Source organism: Tachypleus tridentatus, chromosome 11, assembly GCF_004210375.1.
Source record: "Tachypleus tridentatus isolate NWPU-2018 chromosome 11, ASM421037v1, whole genome shotgun sequence".
Classification (NCBI taxonomy): Eukaryota; Metazoa; Arthropoda; class Merostomata; order Xiphosura; family Limulidae; genus Tachypleus; species Tachypleus tridentatus.
The window spans coordinates 328,570-336,143 of record NC_134835.1 but is presented as its reverse complement, the minus strand read 5'-3'; the positions used below and the strand labels follow the sequence as shown (position 1 = coordinate 336,143).

Sequence of the window (7,574 nt, the reverse complement as noted above, 5' to 3'; positions counted from 1 at the left end):
AAATATCTCACATCCTCTTATTTTATCTAATAAACGAAACCAGTAAAGCTATTTAGGTATTTCAAAGGCTCTCTAGATAAATTAATTATACCTTTAGGCTAGCTCTTTTAACTTACTGAGAGTAATTAGGACTAGTAATGATTTTTCAGATATAACAAGAACACCTAAGTTAACAACCTAATAATACAACTGCTGAACTAATGAAGACTCTAGTCCCTTTATCTTTCAGAATGAACGAAACTAAGAAGTTACTTGTTTCATATACTTTTTTTTAGTTAAAGTACCTAACAAATCAGAACTTTATAAGGTTTATCATACTATTTTAACTGACGATTCGGAACTTTATAAGGTTTATTATACTATTTTACCTGACGAATCAGAGCTTTATAAGGGTTATCATACTATTTTACCTGACGAATCAGAGCTTTATAAGGGTTATCATACTATTTTACCTGACGAATCAGAGCTTTATAAGGGTTATCATACTATTTTACCTAACGAATCAGAGCTTTATAACATTTTCTTTGAGCTAATGTACCTAAAAGACTAGAACTTTATAAGGTCTTTTTTACGTGAGACAAGAATAACTTTATTGCTTTCTCGGCGGACTCAGCAGATAGTCCGATGTGGCTTTGCTATAAGAAAACACAAAGACACACACTCTCAAAAACTAAATTCAAAACTCCAGTAACAGTGGATACACTTATACCTACAAACTTGAAACCGTAACTTTTTGATCAGAAGATTACTTCACGGAGTCTTTCTCATGTTAAGTTTTTATTTAAAAAAAAAGTCAACCCAACGTTTGATTCTAGAAAAAAATATTAAAATTCGTCACATCCAAGCTTAAAAAGACAAGTAATAGGAAAGGCAAAAAGAATGGGTTATTTCACGTCCACTAACCTTCTGTTGAAATAAACGACTTTGATGTGCTCATGCCTAAGTCATCGTTTTAATTCTTAATCGCTATGACCGCCTTTTGTATAGAGCAATATGTGAACGGTATGCTGGATGGAGGTAGAGCCGGTCGGCTTGGCGTCAATACGTCCGTTAATAATTCCAAACTATGTAAGCCTTGGTCCTTTTCTTTCTCTCTCTTCTTTTTTATACTGATCAACCAAATTATAAGGAAATAGAGAAGAGTGATGAGTTTTTATACGTTGTTTCATAATATTTCACAGATCTTTGTTCGGATTTAATAAATTAGTCCAGAACTAATGTGAAGATGTGAATTAGATAAATAGAAGTATCAAGTGAGTTATTTGACAGTATCAAAAGAGTGTTTACAATTTTGTCTTCTGAGATTTTTTGTTTTTATAAATCGTGAAAACGATCTAACTTAAACACAACTCGGCTATCAGACCTGTAGACATAAATAACTAGTCTCTTGGTGCTTCTGTTAAAATAGTTTTAATCTATGAACCTCGAATTGGCAATATTTTCATGTTAAGGGTATTAAAGCACTTTAATCTCCACGTACTTGTGATTCGGAACTTCAACTTTCTTAACGAATTTTGAGAGCTTAGTTTGGTTTTACAAAATATTAACTCTCTTAACGGGTTTTGAGAGATCCATTTAGTGTAACAGAACTTTAATTTTCCTAACGGGTCTTGAAAGTTCAACTTGGTGTTACAGAAATTTAAGTTTCTTAACTGGTTTTGAGAGAACATCTTAGTGTTAACTTTATTAAAGAAGTTTTGACAGATAAAATTGGTGTTAGAGAACTGTGACGATCTTTAAGGGCTTTTAGTAATCGGTTTAGCATTAAAAATCTCCGGTTTTGTGAGCTTTGAGTAATCAGTTTAGTGTTACAGATCTCAGGTTTTGTGGGCTTTGAGTAATCAGTTTAGTGTTACAGATCTCAGGTTTTGTGGGCTTTGAGTAATTAGTTTAGTGTTAAAGGTCTCCGGGTTTTATGGGGTTTGAGTAATGAGTTTAATGTTACAGATTTTCGGTTTCCTTAATGAACTTTGAGAATTGAGCTTCGTGTTGCAAAACTTTAATTGTTTTAATAGGTTTTGAAAAACCAGATTGGTGTTAAAGAAATATAACTTATTTAAAAGTTTTCGTAAATTAAGCTTGGTGTTACAGTTTCTCATTTTTCATCAAGATGATTCCGAGATGTAAAAGAAAGCCTGTTTGATACAGTTGTTATTTTAATATAACTTAATATTTAGTCGTCGTAGGAAACAACGAGCTAGTTCTTGAAGTTTCACCTATAGACAAGGATGCTTTGGTAGATGATTGATTACAGTCAAAAGGATTTGATTATTAATGAGATATTTAATACTTTATACCCGTCTCCTTATGAAGTATTTCATTAAAATATGTCAGGATATGATTTGAAAAAGCTAATCAGAATTCAAAAGAAAATCAAATTCTCTCAAAATTCAGAAAGTTCTAAAGTTATAAAAACTACTTGAAGCAATTCAACCCTGTGTTCGATCAAGAGAAAAGTATTTAAGAAGTGAAATAAAAAAAAATATCTCTGAAAGTTGCTTTAGAAGTTTTCGTAACTACAAATACAGATATTTTAATTTTTCCGCTTAAAAGTTTTGAACGTTTGTTTAGATCTATTAACAGTGTTTCTGTTTTTGTAAATTTTGTTATGCGTTGTTTGTTTTTGAATTTCGCACAGAGCTACACAAGGGCTATCTGTACTAGCTGACCCTAATTTTGCAGTGTAAAACTAGAGAAAAGGTAGCTAGTTATCACCACCCACCGCCAACTCTTGGTCTACTCTTTTACCAACGAAGAATAGTGGGATTGACCGTCACATTATAACGCCCCCACGGCTGAAAGGGCGAGCATATTTAGCACGACTGGGATGCGAACCCGCGACCCTCGGATTACGAGTCGAGTACTTTAACCAAGTCCCCCGCTAGTACAGCGGTATGTCTCCGGACTTACAACGCTAATCAGGAGTTCGATTCCCCTCGGTGGGTTGACCAGATAGCCCTTTGTATCTTTGCTATACGAAAAACACAAACACACACACTTTAACCACAAGGCCATACCGGACCGGCTGTAATGGGTTCAGCTGAGTTGAAACTGAAAGTTGTATAAACATGGCAAGTGTAAGAAATGACTGGCACAAAGCACTAGAGATAAAACTTATAATAAATGAAATTTATAATATTGAGATTATTTGCTAAGTATTTACATATAAAATTTGAAGACCTGTTTTAGATTTAAACTTATAAATCATAAACATTTCATCAGTTCCACGTATAAAAATGTACATGTGAGTGTAATTAGACCTACGAATAACGTCTGATATATGGGATACAAAAACAATGCATTTTAAACATATCGCACAAAATGTTCCAGTTATATATCACATCTCTTAAGACATATTAAAGTGCACGAAAAATCTGCTAATTAAACCATTTAGTAAAATAATGATTTTGTTTGTTTGTGTTGAAGCACAAAGTTACGTAATGGACTATACAAGCTTTGCCAATTAGAGGTATCAAACCTCAATGTTAATGTTATAAGCCTTCAACTTATGACTGAGCCACAGAATAAAAACAAAATAATAAAGCTTTATAAATTAATTTCTAAAAGAATCTTTATATTACTTCTGACTGACTTACTATTATATATCTATTTTAATATCGATGTTTATTTAAGTTAAATTTATGTATATAAACGTACAAAACATGCTGTGTAAATATGTGTTGCGATATTCACGTCTATCCACTAAAGTTGTAGAAGATTCTCGAGTGTGAGAAGAAACAATACATGTGTGCACTTAAACACTAGTGTGTCATCAATATTGTTGTGCAGGCTGAAATTTCTAGAAACTATTCTTACGCCTGTAAATGTAAACAAAGTGACGCGCCAAGAGATAGTATATACTATTGGTTTGTTAAAGGGGTATCTATAAACCTTGAAAGATATAACTTTAATTAATGCTTATTAATCTGGCACTTCAGATATTTGATTAAGAACGTTTATAAATTTCGAACCTTATAAATAATTGAATTCAGCGGATTCACATCAAACATTAGTATTTTTACGAAGATATTATATAACTTCATCGGTAGAAAAACTCGACGTGTGATTACTAAAGAGCGTAGAAAGCAGAGTCTGCTAACTCCCTGTTAAGTGAATTCTATCTACATTAACTCGGAATTGATTCGCTCATCGTGAACCTCCGATAAGATACGAAGGAAATTACAGATGAAAAGAAAGACTTGATGCTGTTTGTAAGTTTGTAAAACTATTGTATATAGATCATTATTTGTAATAACCGTTATTGAAAATCGTATTATTGTTTGTATGCTAAAATATATTTGTATTAAAAAAAAAACAAACTGTGTCTCTCAATCTTGTTGGCAAGTATCATAAAGTGGATATATATGAAAATCTAATTATTTCCTAAATCTAAACTACTATTTAATTTAGTTTCAGACTATTTCAAAATGAAATACATAACATTTAAAAAATATACAGGAAACCAGAGCACTAACGAAATATTTAACTCCCTTTTTCAAACGCAAGCTACAAGATAAAAGAAGCAATAAGATACAAGGTATAATATACAATAAGATACAAGATATAATATATAATAAAATACAAGGTATAAGTTACAATAAGATACAAGGTATAAGTTACAATAAGATACAAGATATAAGATAAAATAAATTATTATTTTTCGACAAATTCTCTCTTCCAGGGATATGTTCACTAGAAAATAATAAATATAATATCTTTTCAAGATTTTGACTCTGACAGAAAGTAAATATACCATCTTTTCAACTTTGTGACTCTAACAAATGGTAAATATACTATCTTTTCAAGATTGTGACTCTAACAAATGGTAAATATACCATCTTTTCAACTTTGTGACTCTGACAGAAAGTAAATATACCATCTTTTCAACTTTGTGACTCTAACAAATGGTAAATATACCATCTTTTCAGCTTTGTGACTCTGACAGAAAGTAAATATACCATCTTCTCAACTTTGTGACTCTAACAAATGGTAAATATACCATCTTTTCAACTTTGTGACTCTAACAAATGGTAAATATACCATCTTTTCAACTTTGTGACTCTGACAGAAAGTAAATATACCATCTTCTCAACTTTGTGACTCTAACAAATGGTAAATATACCATCTTTTCAACTTTGTGACTCTAACAAATGGTAAATATACTATCTTTTCAAGATTGTGACTCTGACAAGTAGAATACATAACTTTTCAGATTTGTGACTCTGACAAATAGTAAATATGCTATATTTTCGAGTTTGTGACTGACAAGCCGTAAATATACAATTTTTTCAAGTTTGTGACTTTGAAAAACAGTAAATATACGATCTTTTCAAGTTTTTGACTCTGACAAGTAGAAAATATAATATCTTTTTAAGTTTGTGACTCTTACAAATAGTAAATATACCATTTTTTTAAGTTTGTGACTCTGACAAGCAGTAAATATACTATCTTTTCAAGTTTATGACTTTCAAAAGTAATAAATATACAGTCTTTCCAAGTTTGTGACTCGGACAAACACTAAATACAGAATCTTTTCTGGTTTGCGACTCTTACAAATAGTAAATTACCATTTTCTTAAGTTTATGACTCTGACAAACAGTAAGTACACGATTTTTTCAAGTTTATGACTCTGACAAACAGTAAGTACACGATTTTTTCAAGTTTATGATTCTGACAAACAGTAAGTATACGATCTTTTCAAGTTTTTGATTCTGACAAAAAGAAAATATAATATCTTTTCAGGTTTGTGACTCTGAAAAATAGTAAATATATCATCCTTTCAAGTTTGTGATTTTGACAAGCAGTAAATATACCATCTTTCAATTCTGTGACTCTAAAAAGCAGTAAATGTACTATATTTTCAAGCTTGTGACTCTCAAAAGTAGTAAATATAGAATCTTTTCTGGTTTGTGACTCTGACAAGTAGTACGTTCATTATGTTTTCAAGTTTGTGACTCTGACAAGTAGTAAATATGTCATCATTCAAGGTTTTGACACATAGTCAGTAGATATATCCTTTCTTTAAGTTTTCGACTGTGACGATTAGTAGTGTTTGGACTCTGTTTAAGAAAATCTAGCCAGATGTTCACTTTACAATACTAGATTTAAGATGAGGTGCTATTTTAAATCTTATGGTTTTGAGAACCAGACATTCTCTTCTTATACATCAATTCAAAATTTTGAATGTTGATGTAGACTAGTACATGTGTGCTCACTTCACATATATATTTACTCAGCACAACACTGTACATACGCTAAGTACAAGAAACATTAAAAATGTATTCAGTCCAATATGTGAAGTGATTCTACATATGCTATATATATGTCCACTCAAAAACTTCGCTGTTTTTGGAAACATTGGCATATCTTTATCACCAGATGCGTATGAAATATAATTATTATATATCATATTTTTAACATCTATCTCATTTAAATAACTAGCAATATGCTCAAGTAACTTTCAACCTCATTTCTGACGTATTCAAGGGACATTCTCCCATACCTGCAAATGAGACTTCTCACAATGTGAAAAGTATTTGTCGGAAAACCTGTGCATAAATGTCGCTTCTCGATATTAAGACATATTTTAAATTGTCATAGAGAGTATGGACTATTTTCAGAAGTTTATAATTGTTCAAACTTCTCACTAATTTTACATCACTGATTCTACAGAAAAACGGACACCTGGATGCTGTCATAGACTTCTGTATTATAATTTTTACAGATGCACGTGCTACTTCAAGTTAGCGGCGGGCGTGGTCGACGTTTCAACTGGTAAGGTTCTCTCCTATATAAAAGAGAACCCGACGAGCTCGTGAAGTCCGAGCTTCTGGTACGTCGTGTTGGGATGGTCACACTTTACACACGGAGTAATTGTTACCAGTCTAGTTCTCCCACTTCTATGGTTAGTCTTTACGAAACAATGTTAAATATGAAGAATAATACCAGTTTGTATATCAAATACTAAAATTTCTCACGAGCAAAAAGGAAATACAAAAAAGGTAAGCTACATTACCACTGTATACTTGTTAGTATAAGGTTTTAAGTGTTTTAGAGTATTGTTATGAGAAATACTTGTTTTACCACTGTATATCTATCTATACTTATTAGTAGAAGGTTATAAGTGTTTTAAAATATCGTTATATGAAATACTTGTTTTACATCTAACTTTATACTTTCTACTAGTAGGTTTAAAGTGTTTTAGAATATCGTTGTATGAAATACTAGTTATACTACTGTTCTACTGTTAACATTTCTAAGTACAAGGTTTTAAGTGTTTTACAATATTGTTATATGAAATACTTGTTTTACCTCTAACTTTATACTTTCTACTAGTAGGTTTGAAGTGTTTTAGAATATCGTTATATGAAATACTAGTTATACTACTGTTCTACTGTTAATATTTCTAAGTACAAGGTTTTAAGTGTTTTACAATATTGTTAAGTAAAATTTTTCTTTTATCCATGTCTTCCTAACTATACTTGTTAGTACAAGGTTTTAAGTGTTTTACAATATTGTTAAGTAAAATTCTTCCTTTATCCATGTCTTCCTAACTATACTTGTACAAGGCTTTA

The 7,574-nt window shown here is 31.1% G+C and overlaps 1 pseudogene; it reads left to right on the top strand.

The window, feature by feature from the left end:
- Window positions 1-6,831: 6,831 nt before the first annotated feature.
- The window catches only part of LOC143232452 (sodium-dependent dopamine transporter-like), an 80,887-nt pseudogene continuing 80,144 nt past the window's right edge, over window positions 6,832-7,574 (top strand).